This window comes from Rhinoraja longicauda, chromosome 23 (assembly GCF_053455715.1).
Source record: "Rhinoraja longicauda isolate Sanriku21f chromosome 23, sRhiLon1.1, whole genome shotgun sequence".
In the NCBI taxonomy this organism is placed as follows: domain Eukaryota; kingdom Metazoa; phylum Chordata; class Chondrichthyes; order Rajiformes; family Arhynchobatidae; genus Rhinoraja; species Rhinoraja longicauda.
The window spans coordinates 14,833,404-14,850,756 of record NC_135975.1 but is presented as its reverse complement, the minus strand read 5'-3'; the positions used below and the strand labels follow the sequence as shown (position 1 = coordinate 14,850,756).

At 39.7% G+C, this 17,353-nt stretch overlaps 1 protein-coding gene across 9 annotated transcripts in view; it reads right to left on the bottom strand.

Moving 5' to 3' along the window:
* Positions 1–7,790, bottom strand: part of LOC144604900 (protein PHTF2-like) — a 77,538-nt gene extending 69,748 nt beyond the window's left edge. Inside the window, exons 1-2 of one of the 9 annotated variants that reach the window (XM_078419729.1) lie at positions 7,744–7,766; positions 5,776–5,816 (exon numbers count right to left, since the gene is read on the bottom strand). The gene's annotated coding sequence lies outside the window, so the exon portion shown is untranslated. Of the gene's footprint in view, positions 1–5,775; positions 5,817–5,924; positions 6,173–6,784; positions 7,130–7,349; positions 7,373–7,561; positions 7,670–7,743 lie in introns of those variants that run through there. The other 8 variants (XM_078419726.1, XM_078419728.1, XM_078419733.1 and 5 more) reach the window with 8 other exon arrangements.
* Positions 7,791–17,353: the final 9,563 nt, after the last annotated feature.

Sequence of the window (17,353 nt, the reverse complement as noted above, 5' to 3'; positions counted from 1 at the left end):
AGCCAATTAACCTACACACCTGTACGTCTTTGGAGTGTGGGAGGAAACCGAAGATCTCGGAGAAAACCCACGCAGGTCACGGGGAGAACGTACAAACTCCTTACAGTGCAGCACCCGTAGTCAGGATTGAACCTGAGTCTCCGGCGCTGCATTCGCTGTAAAGCAGCAACTCTACCGCTGCGCTACCGCTGATCAGAAAGCTCAGGAATACAAGTACATACTTATCTGTTGGACATAAATGGCTTGAAGAAAAATAAGCTGCAGTAATGGAAGTATCAAATTCCAAAAACTGTGAATAGAAATCTCAATAATAAAAGTGAATTCTTCTCTGATAGTGTTGTAACTTTGAATGCAGTCTGTCTCAATATTTGGAAGCATAAATGGCAATTCCCAAACATCAACTAAACCAGAGAAAATCCACTCAGCATTTCTAGACAAATTTCTAAGCAAGGGATAAATCAGGTAAACATCAGTCACATGAAAAATAACTTTATCAATCTTACTCTTCATTCTCCAGCTGCATATAGAGATGATGAGCGTGATAACCCCTTAAAAGGTCAGAATACAACTGACTTTATATAAATAAAGACTTTGCGCATAATTCCATTCAGTGGTTAATCTGTTGTTGACTCATGCTTATCAACCCATTTTTTTGGGGCAACATGTTAGATATATTTATTCAGTAGCACATTATTAAAATAATTTAGTTGACAGACTGTAGCAGTAACACATTATTCTTCGGCGCTTATCAGATCATCGTGAACTTCTGGTCAAATGCTGGAATGGTCACTTTCAAACAATTTAATTTTCAAATTTTATTTTTTCCTTTTATAATTGGTGTGAAAGAAATATATAGTGTAACATTAAATGAAGATAAAGAGATGTTTCTATCCAAGTATTCAGTTACGTAATTCATTTTGTTGCAAACTTCTCCCTGCAGCTTTTTCCACAATTAAACAATTTCCAGTTATCCCACTAACTTCATCCATGGCATTACTATCCTCAAGTCCCAATATGATCTTGAGGGTAACCCCACACACAACCCAAAACATTGATTCCCTCCATCACCAATACTGTGGTTAACTGCCTTTACTATCTACAAATGGACTACAATTCTTCTCCAGGTCACTCCAACTGCACTTCCAATACCCCAGCGCCAAGCACAAGGGCAACAAACACATAGAAACATCACCACCCACAGGATTCAAGTCACATAACGTTCTGACTTGGGAATGTATTGCCCGTCCTTCATCCCCGCCAGACCCAAAATTCCCTGCCCAACAGCAGTTTCGAAGAACATATCCCAGAAAAACCACAGTGATTCAAATCGGCTGTTATCACATACTTCTCAAGAGCAGTTAAGGTCCATAATGATGGCCCCACCAGCAATCCTAACGCCCCACAAAATAAATAGAATCTCTATGTACACTGGATTTATCACTCTCCTTCCTATAAAAGTCACTGCTGCAATGCAGCAATATTAATTTCCTGGTCTCTATTCCTAATCTGTACAATTCCCCTTGACAACAACTTTCACAAGTTTTAGTTCTGTATGCCACGTATCTGAATTCCTGCCAAAAACAGATTCAATTTCCCCTTCATGCTTTTCATTGAAGCTGTACTTGTAGGTGCTTACTCTGTGCTCTTGTTTAACAAGGAGTTATGTTCCACATCCAGACCAATGCCAATATAATTTTTTAACACAGAGAATATCTCCCACATATCACAACCTCAATCATATCACTGACAAGTTCCGATTCTCTGCAAACAGTTAATTTATCCAATATTCCGTTTTCCCCCCAATCTATCTGTGAATTGATACCAAATTTCATCCGAAATTTGTGGCTCTTCCCATCCTGCACAAGGCCATCTATTGTAATGTTCTTAATGACCACTTTCTTTCCTGCAAATCTCCTGACTTCAATGTTGTGGCTATAAATATCGCCATCACCTCATTAGATTCAGCTGTTATTGTTTCACGCTCAGATTTGAGCCATGTAAAACATATCAAAATTTCTCAACTAAAAATTAAACCTATTAACTCTCACTTTCCCCTATTCTATCCATCAAAATGAATGCCACATTAGTTGCTATTAATGACCTTGAACAGTCTGTCAGTCAGCCACCATATCCTTGATCACCCTTATAATTCACCTGAAGTCATGTACGTTTTCTTTAACTCTGATCTAAATACTTGTACTGTAAATGTTCTCCACTGTGGAAAGCACAGAAAATAACCAAACACTAGAAACCAGTTTGTTTAGTTCTACAGTCACAATTCCAAGCAGCAAGATGAAAAAAAAATCAGGTGCCCAACCAATCTGCAAACTATTTCCCCCAAATTGGAGGTAAAAAAGATCAGATTATAAGACTGCTCCAATACATCTCTAAAAGAAATTGCAAGAGACATGCTGCTGTTTTTTGGGAAATGTACTATGTACCTGCTGCTGCATTCAGATTATGCAAAAGGTGGATTGTGGAATACTCCACAGTAATGTTTCTTATTAATTCCAAAAAATAGCCAACACAATCATGGACCACTTAGACCATGATCAATCCTTATTTTCCCCTCTCCCATTGGGCTGAAGATACAAAAACTTGAAAGCACATATCACCAGATTCAAGAATAACTTCTTCCCCTCTGTATTCCTGATTTCCCAATCTACCTTTTTTCCCAATCTTACGCTTTTTTCATCTGCACTTTCTCTGCACCTGTAACACTAAGTTCCACACTATTTCCTTTCTCTTTTTTCACTTCCTGTAGTACTCATGTATGATTTGATTGCAATCGGTTATGGATGATTTATCTGGTTAGCAGGCAAAACAAAGTTTTATATGCAAAAAATAATAAGCAATAAAATTAAAACAATAAATCAATTCAATTTTTTTTTAAACAATTTAAAAAAAAACTTTCTCCTCTCCAGTTTGGGAATCGTACCCAACGAGACATAAATCTCGATGCTCTGCTTGTTATAACTGGTATATCTAACTGCTAGAGGTAGATTCCCCAACATTACTTTGGGGTATGCCCAACATGACCAGGCCCTGTCATTGGACTCCACATGGAGAGATAAATGAGGCAGTGTCTGACACTTTTCTCAGACTTGTGGTGACCACACAAGTCCTGCACCTACTTGCCTGAGGAAAATTGATTGGCAGCAGTTGCAGTGGGAATTGCCAATTGCTCCCAGCTTCATTCAACCTATTGTCATCGGGCCTGCTAGAGACACGATCAGTCCTGACTTTGATAATGCAATTCCATTGCCCAAAGGGAAGTACCCATGGCTATATCTATGCCTTGCCATTTTCTTCACTATCATTCATAGTCCCCATCTTCTTGGAAACACACATGTTTACTCAATGCCCCAAACAAAGTGGTAAACAACATTGTTCCAACAACTATTCTAAAGTTTTTACTTTTTACTCATGAATAATCTTTGACCTTGAATGTTTAGGTCTAATGCTCGTAAAGATTTTAGCAATAGCATTAATTATAGTGATCCTGATACTTATTTAAAATTGGAACCCAGCTGTTGAATGCTTCCCAAATAAATAAACAAAATCATTTTGCCCTCCCTTATGTAACTCCAAAAAATGTTTAATAGAAACTGGTGTCTAAGATTTGGCATGCCCAAAGATTCACTCAAACTTTTACAGAAGCACTATTGAAAGTATGCTGTTAGAATGTATCTCAGTCTGATATGGCAACTCCTCCGTTCTTAACCACCCAATCCTACAGAGAGTGGCAAACACACCCCAGTCCACCAAAGACTTATCACTTCCTCTTAACCAGTCCATCTTCACAGTGCATTGCATCAGGAAGACTGGAAGTATCATCAAGGATGCAAACCTTGGCTGTTCCCTTTTCTCTCTTCTACCTTCGAAGATGCAGGAGCTCGAAAGCTCAGATGCCCAAAATCAAGAACAGCTTCTTCCCCACTGCTGTCAAACTTAAGAAACAATCATCTCTTTGACACACCCTTCTGCAACATATGCTGGCACATATTGTTACTCTCAACTCTACCTCATCAGGTTATTCCACTATTGCACTTGAATATATTTTTACATTACTTCTGATGGCATTGCAATCTTTGCACCATTCTGATGTTTTGCACTCTTTGCTAGATTTATCAGTAATGTATGTATACAGTTTACTCGATAAGCTTCATGTGAACAATGAATTTTATTGCACCCTGCTGCATTACAATAAATTTAGATATTCAATAGAGACCAAGGGGTGTATGGATAGAGAACGGAAACAGGCCAGTTGGCCCAACTTGCCCATGCCTACCAACGTGCAACAAAACAACCTCAGACACTTGTCCCATCTCCCTTCGTTTGGCCCTTATTCCTCTAAACCTTTCCTATGCATGTACCTGTCTAAATGCCTTTTAAATGTTGTTATAGTACCTGCCTCAACTACCACCTCTGACAGCTCATTCCATATACCCACCACACTCTGTGTGAAAAAAAGTTAACCTTCAGGTTCCTATTAAATCTTTCCCCTCTCAGCTGAAATCGATGTCCCCTGTTTCTTGATTCCCCAAGTCTGGGTAAAAGACTGCATTTACCCTGTCTACTCCCCCCATGATCTTATATTTCTCATCCTTCTGCACTCCAAGGAATAAAGTCCTAGCCAGCCCAACCTTCCGCTATAGCTCAGGCCCTCAAGTCCTGAAAACATCCTCGTAAATCTCTGCACTCATTCCAGCATAACAATATCGTGAGCTTAGAATTTTAGCAGCTGAAGCAATAGGCAGTAACAATAGAGCATACAAAATCCAGTTGTTCAAAATGCCAATGTTAATATTTGGGAGGGTTTGAGAATGGAGCAAACTGTAGAGATAGCCAGAGTGAGGTCATGGAGGAATTTGAAAACAAGGATGATAACTTTAAAACGGAGGCATTGCTTACTCAGTGCCCAGTACTGGTCATCCAGCATGGATGTGATGGATTAATGGGACTTGCTGAGCGAAACAAAATGGATGCAGAGTTCTGAACAACAGATTTATTGAGGATACCAAGGGAGGCTGAACGGGAGTGCATTGAAACAGTCAAGCCCAGACAAATATGATGTTTTGAGCAAAGGCTTAGTCAGAATTTGGCAATATTACATGGATTAAAGAAAATTGTCTACGCTTAATGTATTCAGCAGCTCAGAATTTAAATAAGACAAGTTTGCAAATAGAATGATTCAGCCATAGCAAATTGTCGCAAAAAACCTGAAGCAAATGACTTGTGAATGGAATTTCTCAAATAAACTTGACAATGCTTGAATTCTCAATATTCAGCAATAGAAAATGGGAATATAAGCTGACAATTTAGAATCAGTGGAAGTATCAAAAAGATAAGATGCTGTTTTTTGTTTTGAAGAGAGGGATGACAATAGCAGATGTCATGGAGGAGAGGACAATTTCCTGGCATGGATAGGCAATATTCTGGAGGAGATGCATTTAAATTAACAACCGATTTTGGACCATGAAGAAAGCTGGTGGACAACAATTCAGTTGCATAAGGGTCATGAAAACAAAGCACAAGTCTTGTGGTGAAGTTTGAGGAGGCAAATAGGAAAGGGAGAAAGAGAAAAATGCAGCTTTCAGAGCAAATGCAATAGAGAACGCTCACCCTTTTTATATTGCAAAAGATCACTTGCAATGCCAATATTCAGAAACTGAAAAGTTCTGTTAACTATGCATGAAAGCAGACCACATGAACTTATCACCTGAGCCACGGGTTTAATTGGTGTACTGTTAATTATATTAAAAATAAATTCACCTCAAGTTTACCCCCATCATTCAGTACGGAGCTAACATTCCCTGTAAGAGAAAAGATAGAAAAAATGTCTGGGATCACTCGAAATGACAAGTAAAAAAGAAAACAACAAGCATCTACAAAACGAGCTATACATCGCATGCATGTCATACCAATGCAAGACTTTGAGAATGTTTGCGGATGCTGCACAATGATAATCCAAGGTCACCCATGTGAAGAACAAAATCTTGGCAAGCACAAGACTTGCCAAAAAACTTAATCTCAGCCCCAGTTAAATCAGTGAACGATCAGATGTTCACTTTTGTGAGAAACTAAGACGGCAGACATGCCATTCTTGCATTATACCATGTGCAAATATAGAAAGTTACTGATACAACAAAAAGTACTTTCTTCACTGACTTTTGCAGACTTTTAATTATCTCAAAAATGCCTCAAGCAGAATCCCGATACATTTTTGGCCGATCTTCCTGACCCTAGTCTAAAAATGGTAACGTCCTTTCCTTTGCAATTTTCTACACAAAACTGAATTACCACGGGGAGGCAATACAAAATGAAGCACCAACACAGTCAAAACTGAAACAGTAAATTGTTTATTTTTTTCAAAATAGCTAATTGAATATTAGCCGGCATCCATCACATCAGTAAGGATCGTTCAAACAAATAACGAACTCAACTCCTCGCAACAAAACACATCTCCAGCTCTGGAGATTTAATCGATAGGCCCTCACAAGAATAAGACTGCAGGGTCTCGACACAGGGGGAGCTAAAACCTCGGTGGAAAGAGCTGTTATTTCCAGAGAACACAACATGACGGTTAGCTCACGTTTAAATGGGTTCATTCTATCCAGCTACCACGTGGACCTATTCATTTCAAGCATTAGCAAATTCCAGTCTTCATCCATTTCCAACCCACATCACTTATTGCTGAACGACGATATTTGGGGGGGGGGGGGAACAGCTTTAATTTTTTTTTTAATTGAATTTTTCAGCTCCTCACCAAGTTATCACTTACCAACATATTACATTTCTGCGATCGTTCCCATTTATACACAAGCTCTCCCCACTAGCCTCCCTCTTCCCAACGCCGATTTCTCAAATTCCTTGCTTTTCAAATCGTTTGTTTGTGATCGCGACGCCGCTGCCGAGCTCAGAGTAACAGCCTTTCCCGTCCACCCGCCAGACAAGCGCCAACCTACCGTAATACCACCAGGCACAGTCCCTGCGCCGTAATATGCACAATATACTCACCTCTTTATTATCTAAATATACCGCCTACCGCAATACACCGAATATATAGCCAAACTACCCGGCGCCGGCCCCGCGCCGTAATTTGCACAACATACTCACCGCTTTATGATCTCAACATACCGCCTACCGCAATAAACCGAATATATAGCCATCCTACCGCAATACACCAACTATCGAGCAAACCAAGGGCGCCGCACACAAAAATATAGCAACCCAATAGCAACATACAAATATACCGCAAAACCCAAATATTCAGCAATTCTACCGCAATATCCAAATGTACAGCAATTTAACCGCAACACACCAAATACTGTGTACAGCAATCCTACCGGAATACACAGAATATATAGTAGCCCTCCCGCAAAACACCAAGAATCTGGCAAGCCTATCGCAATACACCAAATATACAGCGAGTCAGCCGCAATACACAAAATATGCCCAATAATGCAGACCGAAATACACCAGAAAGTATACATATCACAAAATACCAAATGTATAGCGAATGCACCGTGGCACACAGAGGAAAAAAAAGACAAATTACCATAAAACATCGAGTGTGCAACGATCCACTCCAACTCTCCAAAAATGAGTGAGTCAAGAAGGCACCTTAGTCATATAGTTTAGTTTATAAATATGAAGTCAATATCAACTTCCCAGTCACAGCAATTCACAAAATAAATCTTGCAATCACACAATACATAGCTGATCAATTAGATAGATAACCTGTCTTCATAGACTCCACTGTCATTTTCACAAAATACGACAAACGATCAGACAGGAATACATCAAAATGCAGTATCCAAGCAGACACACTACCGTAAAACACCGTAAACGAACGTTGCTGCAAGACAAATGCAATCATGAATTCATTATCTGCAACATGAAATAAACAGGCACCAACATACTATTTTTCTTAATTTATTCATTTTTGGGTATCTGAACGTCCTCAAGTCAGCTGGACGTTACCCTTGTAAAGTTGGTAGTGTCCATCTTCTTCTTAAGATGGTACTCCCACAAAGCTTTTGAGGAAAGAATTCCAGGATTTATATGCAGTATTAATGCTGGTGTGTTAAAATGCTTCCAACTCAGGAGAATGTATGACTTGGAGGAGAACCTGTACATGTAGGTGTTCCAGTGGTTCAAAAGCCTTTGTCTCTCTTGCTGGCAGAGACAGTGTGGACGGGAGAAGTTGTGGATTAATGTAGTTTAGATATTGCAGGTTATGTTTTGTAAATGCAAACTGCAGTTACTGTGTACTGTGGTGAAGGGCAGTTTGGCCTGTTAAATATCTCCTTCGTTTTGTACTTTTAAGAAAGAATAGCATTATTCTATCTCAGTACTTTGATAAAACAAGCATCAACCCAAAACATCACCCAATCCTTCTATCTAAAGATACTGCCTGTCCCACTGTTACTCCAGCATTTTGTGTCTATCAAAATATCACATATTATCAACACCTTCCTTCCGTTACACTCCAGATATTAGCAATGCCACACACCATCTTACAATAACAACAAAATGGCCAAAGCTACAACATCCAATACCCTCTCTCTAAATTAAGAGACTAATACCATGACCAGCCACCTTGGTGGTGAATTCATCAACAATCTGGTGATGTTCACCAAATGCACAGCAAGGCAAACACAATTGAAGGCGTGCAGCGTAGGTTCACTAGGTTAATTCCCGGAATGGCGGGACTGTCGTATGTTGAAAGGCTGGAGCAATTAGGCTTGTATACACTGGAATTTAGAAGGATGAGGGGGGATCTTATTGAAACATATAAGATAATTAGGGGATTGGACACATTAGAGGCAGGAAACATGTTCCCAATGTTGGGGGAGTCCAGAACAAGGGGCCACAGTTTAAGAATAAGGGGTAGGCCATTTAGAACGGAGATGAGGAAGAACTTTTTCAGTCAGAGAGTGGTGAAGGTGTGGAATTCTCTGCCTCAGAAGGCAGTGGAGGCCAGTTCGTTGGATGCTTTCAAGAGAGAGCTGGATAGAGCTCTTAAAGATAGCGGAGTGAGGGGGTATGGAGAGAAGGCAGGAACGGGGTACTGATTGAGAGTGATCAGCCATGATCGCATTGAATGGCGGTGCTGGCTCGAAGGGCTGAATGGCCTACTCCTGCACCTATTGTCTATTGTCTAATACTCAAAATATGCATAATAATGCACATCTCAATTGACTAGGTCATCTTGAGACCACATAGCCATTCATTTTTTGTGGCTATATATCAACTTTTATTTCCTAACTGTTCTCTTTTATTTCCAACCAAGGTATGGATTATCCATCTACACCAACCCCACCACCCCACCTGCCAATGCTGCATGTCGTATCCAGACCATCTCCTTCATTGAGTATGCAATAATTCATTTTAAATTACCTTTTCTTTGTCTATCTTGTATATTCAATTAGCCATACATTTGCCTTGACACAATTTCAATAGATTACAGATTTACTATTGAGAAATATACTGGGTCCCTCTGCTTATGCAATTTCATTCATCTCCCCGCATCCCCCACCTCCTCCATGGATTGAACCAATAGATAATAGAACCATTGTAAATAATGAGTTAACAGTCCATTATGATTAAGGACATGTCATTCAGTTGGAAGATCAATAATTATTACACAGACGTGTTTTGGGGGTAATAGTTCTCATGTTATCGTTGCCTGAAAATATGATGATGGGAACTGTCTGAACATTAACATTTTGAATGGCATCTGGGGATAGTCTAGACATTTGAGTCGTTCATTGTTTTTCCAGAAAATTCAAAGATTCAGCAAACATTTATTAGCCTCTTCCACATCTCCACCTTAGAAATTGTTCTTTAGAAGTTTGCTATGGAGTCAATGGTTTTTCACTGCATTCTATGGTACTAGTTTAATCAAGCTTTCACCATTTGCCTTTACCTTACAGGTATATTTAAATGCATGTTCCATTTATGCTCAGCTGCAGATGAGGCAAGAAAGGGGAGAATAAATATAGGTGCAAAGGAGCATGGGAGAAAGGCCGCAAGGTAAAAACAGGGGAAGTAGAGAAGGTAGAAGTAAAATAGGAAGGAGAAAGGAGGGAATTGATGAAAATAAAGATAAACGGTTGTTAATGAAGGAGTGTCCGTATTTTGAGGGCAAGGGAGAAGTATGATCTGAACTACAACTGGAGATGAGGAAAAAAAGGCTGGTGTCAATGTTTATTTAAGAAATAAGATGGAAGTCCTTAATGAAAGGAATTGGGGAAGGAGAACACCAAGAAGAGCGTTATCCCGAACAAAGGAAAAAGAGAGTACCAGCTTACCCACTTTGAAAAGTATGCTGTCAAGTCCAAAAGTGGTTTTAGATGTTTAGGTACAGTTGTAATGTAGCAAAACAGAACAGATGATTCATCCAAATCAAACATTAAATAAAATAATGAATATCTGTTTCAGAAGTTGCTCAAGAGATAAATGTTAACTAGATACCAGGAGAATTTACCAATTCTTCAATGAAATAATGCCATGGAAACTTTAATGCCCACCTAAGAGAGCACGGAGGTCCTTGTTTAACATCTCCTCTGATAGAGCAGCACACCACGTTGAATCTTCTTGATTATATTATAATCTCTGAAATGCCCTGCTATTATTTTCTTGGATTCCAGCATTTTCCATATGACATATGTGAAGCTAACTGGCCTGTAGATGTCTGCTTCACGTTTCACTATTTTCTTGAAGCTGCAGGGAATTATGCAACTGCTTAATTTGTACATTGGTCAATGACTTAATGCACTCTAGAAAACCTGAAAAAGCTGATCAACCGCTTCAAAATAATTGGTACTCATGCCCAATAACTAATGAGTAGTGAAATGTCCATACAGACATGTAAAAGCAACCAACTAAACTTAAGTGCACATGCTATATTCCATACTCATATGAGAGGAGTATTAAGTATAAGACCATTAATTATAATGCAGAAATATGAATATTGAAAATGCTAAATTGGTGCATTCCTAATAAATCTTAACATATTCCTCTGGAATGTTTCTAAATTCCAGTGTATACAAGCCTAGTCGCTCCAGTCTTTCAAGTCCCTAGTGTGCGGGGTAGAATCTAGGGGAGAATGAAAGGGGTTTAATCAATTGAAAGAGACAGCATGGAAACAGGGCCTTTGACCCACCGAGTATGGTGTGCAGTTCTGGTCGCCAAATTATAGGAAGGATGTCGACAAAATGGAGAGGGTACAGAGGAGATTTACTAGAATGTTGCCTGGGTTTCAGCACTTAGGCTACAGAGAGAGGTTGAACAGGTTGGGTCTTTATTCTTTGGAGCGTAGAAGGTTGATAGAGGTTTTTAAAATTTTGAGAGGGACGGACAGAGTTGACGTGGGTAGGCTTTTCCCTTTGAGAGTGGGGAAGATTCCAACAAGGGGACATAGCTTCAGAATTGAGGGACAAAGGTTTAGGGGTAACATGAGGGGGAACTTCTTTACTCAGAGGGTGGTGGCTGCATGGAATGGGCTTCCGGTGGAAGTGGTGGAGGCTGGCTCGATTTTATTATTTAAGAGTAAATTGGATAGGTATATGGATAGGAGGGGATTGGAGGGTTATGGTCTGAGTGCAGGTAGATGAGACTAGGTCAGGGAGAATGGTCGGCGTGGACTGGTAGGGCCGGACAGGCCTGTTTCCATGCTGTAGTTGTTATATGGTTATATGGTTATATGGTTTACAAAATTTTACATTAAAACTGAAACATCACCTGAATTTTAAATACCACTATGCTTTGTGATTAAAAAGGTTAGATTGAAATAAATTAATATATCCACATTTATTCACCATTAATGCAACTTACCAGCAAATATTTTTAAAGTAATTCTCCTGGATCTAACCCCAACTCAATGTTCAAATTGACAAAGTAATTCCATTTATCTAGACAGAGTTCAAGAAATTCCTTATCCTTTTAAAGAGAATTGTTTTCCCAAATCTCTGCATTCACGTTGTCATTCTTCGGTCATAAATTTTTTCCAAGCATGCTTTTCTATTTCAGGCAACCGCCTTGCCCCAGTGGTAACATACTTGCCTTTTTTGAGCCAGAACATTGTACATTCATGCCCAAAATACATAAGTACGCATTCTAGGTTGGCATTTAAGTGTGGGATGCAGTATCAGGTGGAGAGGTAGAAGTGGTCAGCATTGTTGCATTTACTGGGAAAATGAAGGAGCGTTAGGTGGCACTGAAAGGAAAATTGAACTAGATGAGCGAGAAATCTCACATGTGACACAAAGAGTGAAGAGGTCAGCCTGGGCCAATAGGTTATATTCTTCACTGTAAACTCTGCATAAATGATGTATTAATACAGAGTAAAACAATCTTCTACATTATATCATATAAATTACCATAATATAAATAAATGCCCAACCTCATCTAAAAACTGGCATATAAAATAATACATTATATGAATAAGGTAGACACAAAATGCTGGAGTAACTCAGCGGGTCAGGCAGCATCTCGAGAGAGAAGGAATGAGTGACGTTTCGGGTCGAGACCCTTCTTCAGATTGATGTCAGGGGAGTGGGCAGGACAAAGATAGAATATAGTCGGAGACAGGAAGACTAGTGGGAGAACTGGGAAGGGGAGGGGATAGAGAGGGAAAGCAGCGACTATCTGAAGTTAGAGAAGTCAATGTTCATACCGCTGGGGTGTAAACTATCCAAGCAAAATATGAAGTCCTCCAATTTGTGCTGGGCCTCATTCTGACAATGGAGGAGGCTCAGGACAGAAAGGTCAGATTGGGAATGGGAGGGGGAGTTGAAGTGCTGAGCCACCGGGAGTTTAGGTAGGTTAAGACGGACTGAGCGGAGGTGTACAGCGAAACGATCTCCGAGCCTGCGCTTGGTCTCGCTAATGTAGAGATGTTGGCACCATATGAATAATCCAAGTACCTACTCCAATGACAAAACTTCATAATCTAAATCAAAAATTAATTAAATGAAAACAGATATTTAAAGGGATTTTTGAGTAAATAACATTTCTCACAGTCAAAGACACCTCTTAAATCTCAATAGTAGAAAAAAGCTAGGAGAATTTTGGTGCCCTAACAAAAGCAGACTTGAAAGCTTCAGCAAAAGGGGACATTCTTTAAAGTAAAGTTGCAAATATTCTGAAGTATTAACAATAAATAATCAAAATATTCAATCGTATGACCCACCTATAAGAAGCTCAGCAAGTCAGATTGGTTAACACGACCAGGTTTGAGTTCATCACATCAAGCTCAACCAGGCCTCATTTATCCAAACAAGTGGCAATTTTCCAGAATTATCCTGAAGGCCAAAGAGAACAATTTTTTTTACTATGTCTAAATCTTTAAACCTCGTCCCTCCCTCCCCCACCCCTGTAATCATCACTTCTAGCAGTGTAAATTCATTCTTTATTGGTAAAATGGCCATTCGCTTAGTTTCCCCGCTATGCTCCTTCTTCCTGAGCTCCTAATATAACCTATTAACCTGAATATTAAAAAATATATTTCCCCTCTTACCAGCATCAAAAACAGCTGACTGCTAAGTGCCAATGGCTGGCTCCAACGATGAAATAATGCAACTTTATTAACTAATATGTTATGGGACACTAAGCTGCATTTGTAAACTAGTATTATGAGATCTAATTCCTGGGACTTAGCAGCATAATATCTCTAGATTTCTTTGTGTTGTTGCAAGCAGAGGAAAAAGAGAGGTAGGTCTATAAACAGAAAATGTTTATAGAGCCAGTAGCTCTCAACCAAACAAACTACATCAATCAAACCTAACAGATAAATGACCAAGATGAACAATCATGGTGAACATTTCTGATATAAAAAAACAGATCATGTTAACAATATCTTTAGAAAAGAAAAATCGTTTATGTTTTAGGTAGAAGATTGTTGGGAGTCAGCATTTTCTGTTTATATTTCAAACCTAATAATTGCTCCCTTGATTGTATTCCCAAACACCTGATCACCAAACTCTCACATAATATGACACTGTAACTGATTTCCTCTCATCTCGTATTGCCTCCCTCTCTTTCCTTCTGGTCCACTATTATCACTCAGCTTCTCAAAAAAACAACTTTTAATTCCCCCCTTCTTTCATTCCTACAATATGCAAGATCCTTGCCATAATCTGATTCTATTTCCATTCCTCCAGTGTTTCCTCTTGTGTTTCACCCATCGTATTTGATTTCAACACTAAAATGGACCAGTTAATGGAGCCATCTCGCCTTCTCTAGTTATTTTGCAGCTTTTAATGCAGTTAACAGTAACATCCTTCTCACGTGGGTTTAAATGTGCCACGACAGTATTGCCCTCGACAGTATTGCCCTCACTTAGTTTCATTCGCAATTGTTATTGTAAACTTTAGTGTACTCCCTTCGTGGTGTTTGAAATCCAACCCACTGTGGTAGTGGAAACTGGTTCTACTGTCCTTCGTTTGGTCCATATTAAGTCGTAGCCTACCCAATGTCTCCCTATTTTTAATGACCACCATTGTGATCTACGATACCACCGATATTAATGTCATTAGCAAACTTAATCAAGCTTTGCTTCTCATCCAAATTGTTGATGTAAACCATAAACAGCAATGGGCCCAGCATCAATCCATGAAGTAGGAATTAACGGGTCCTTTTCAGAATGGCAGGCAGTGTCTAGTCGGGTGCCGCAAGGCTCAGTGCTGGGACCCAGTTATCTGTAATAAATATTAACGATTTAGACAAAATAATTAAATGTAACATCTCCAAGTTTGCGGATGACACAAAGCTGGGTGGCAGCATGAGCTGCAAGGAGGATGCTATGAGGCTGCAGAGTGACTTGGATAGTTTGGGTGAGTGGGCAGGTGCATGGCAGATGCAGTATAATGTGGATAAATGTGAGGTTATTCAGTTTGATGGCAAGAACAAGAAGGCAGATTATTATTTGAATGATGTCAGAATAGGAAAAGGGGAGGTGCAATGAGACTTGGGTGTCCTTGTACATCAGTAACTGAAAGTAAACCAGCAGGTACAGCAGGCAGTGAAGAAAGCTAATGGCATGTTGGCCTTCATAGCGAGTGGATTTGAGTATAGGACTAAGAAGGTCCTACTGTAATTGTACAGGGTCCTGGTGAGACCACACCTGGAGTATTATGTGCAGTTTGGTCTCCGAATTTGAGGAAAGACATTCTTGCTATTGAGGAAGTGCAGCATAGGTGCACCAGGTTAATTCCCAGGATGAAGGGGCTGACATATGATGAAAGAATGGATTGACTGGGCTTATATTCACTGGAATTTAGAAGGATGAGAGGGGATCTTATAGAAACATATAAAATTCTTAAGGGTTGCAGGAAAAATGGTCCCGATGTTCTGGAAGTCCAGAACCAGGGGTCACAGTTTAAGAATAAGGGGGAGGCCATTTTTGTACTGAGATGAGAAAAAACTATTTCAGCCATAGAGTTGTGAATCTGTGGAATTCTCTGCCACTGGATGTTTTCAAGAGAGTTAGATATAGCTCTTAGGGCTAACTGAATCAAGGGATATGGGGAGAAAGCAGGAACGGGGTACTGATTTTGGATGATCAGCCATGATCAAATTGAATGGTGGTGCTGGCTCAAAGGGCCGAATGGTCTATTCCTGCACCTATTTTCTATGTTTCTATGTACACCACTAGTCACAGTCCTCCAGTCTGAAAAAAAACCTGCCACGATCACCCTCCACTTCCTTCATGAAGCCAATTCTCTATCCAGTCAGCTAGTTCTACCTAGATCACATGCGATCTAATCTTCAGCCTATCATGCAGAACCTTATCGAATGCCTTGCTGGAATCTATATCGATACATCTGCGGCTTTGCCCTCACCAACACTTTTTGGTTATTTTTTTTAAAAAACAGATTCGTAAGGCATGATCTCCCATGCTGACTATCCCTAATCAGCCCATGCCAATCCAAATGCATATGTATCTTATCTCTCAGAACCCTCTTTGGTAACTTGCCTACCACAATGTTAGGCTTACTGGTCTATATTTCCCAGGCTTTTGATTACAGCCCTTCTTAAATAAAGGACCAACATTAGCCATCCTCCAGTCTTCCGGCACCTCACCCATGTCCAATTGATTCATCTATCTCAGCCAGGGCTCCTGCAGCTTCTCACATTGTCCTCAGATATATCTGATCTGGCCTGGGAGACTTAACTACCTTCAAAGACTTTAGGACAGCCAGTACCTCCTCAATCACAACAAAGACCCTCAAAATGATAGAATACAAAACTTAGTGGAACAAAAAAGAACCATATATCCTTAAAGGTAATAAGGCTCGTAGAGACGAGTTAAGACTGCATTTGATGTAACTGCATAAAATACAAACTGCTGAAGCAATTGTTAGAAAGATTAGAAATAAGTCGTGGGGGAAAAATAATCATCCAAAATGTTCTCTCCTTTCAGTCATGGAAATTCATGGCTGAAACTTTTAAAGGGAAGCCGGATGGACACTTTACATTCTGCAATTTTAAAGATCAAAAGCTGGGATCAGGTAATTGCTCGTGTGGCTTAATTTTAACCAATTTAGAGACAATAATTTAATCAACCTCCTTCCATATCTCAATTTTCAATGATAGATTCAGACTGGAATTTGCCCTTCCATGGCAACTACTTCATAATGCCTGAGACTTAATTACAATTTGTTTTCCATTTATTTTTGAGGTAGAGAGATTTACCAAAATTATAACCTAAGTGGCCAACGATATTGTTTTCTAGAGAAATGTACCATGTTGCAGGTAGACAGGGGGTCATTACGTGGTTTTTCATGTACAAGATGCAAGAGGGCTTATTAATACTTGATAGAGTTTTAGGTTAGTGATGTCATATTTCAATCTTTGCATGGTCAACAACTGAGTTATTCGCATTGTAGAAGCCATCTTGTCCATTGCAGCACTTCAGCTGAAGAAATGTGAACTCCAGCCACATGTTTTTACGGCAATATGGTTACCAGATAATTCAATTTGGTCTTCATCAGCCTGACAGTCCTGAGTTGGGCTGGTTACTTTCCGCAGACCCGAATATAGATCCATATGGGATCACATGCATTCATTTGGGAGGCGTAAAACTGGGGTACATAAAAATATTTTTTAAAATGCTACATACATTAAAATACAGCATTCCTATAAAGCACTACATATGCCTTAAAGGAATGGCGTATTTTGATGTATGGGACCGTCGAGCCAGTGATCTCGGAAGTGTGTCACAGCGCTGATTGACAATATAACCGCACAATTCGAGCTGGCTGCATTGATGACAACAATGTGAAGCACTAATCAGATCTCAGCGTAGGCGGGGCTCTGGTGTTATTAAAAGGGATACGATTGC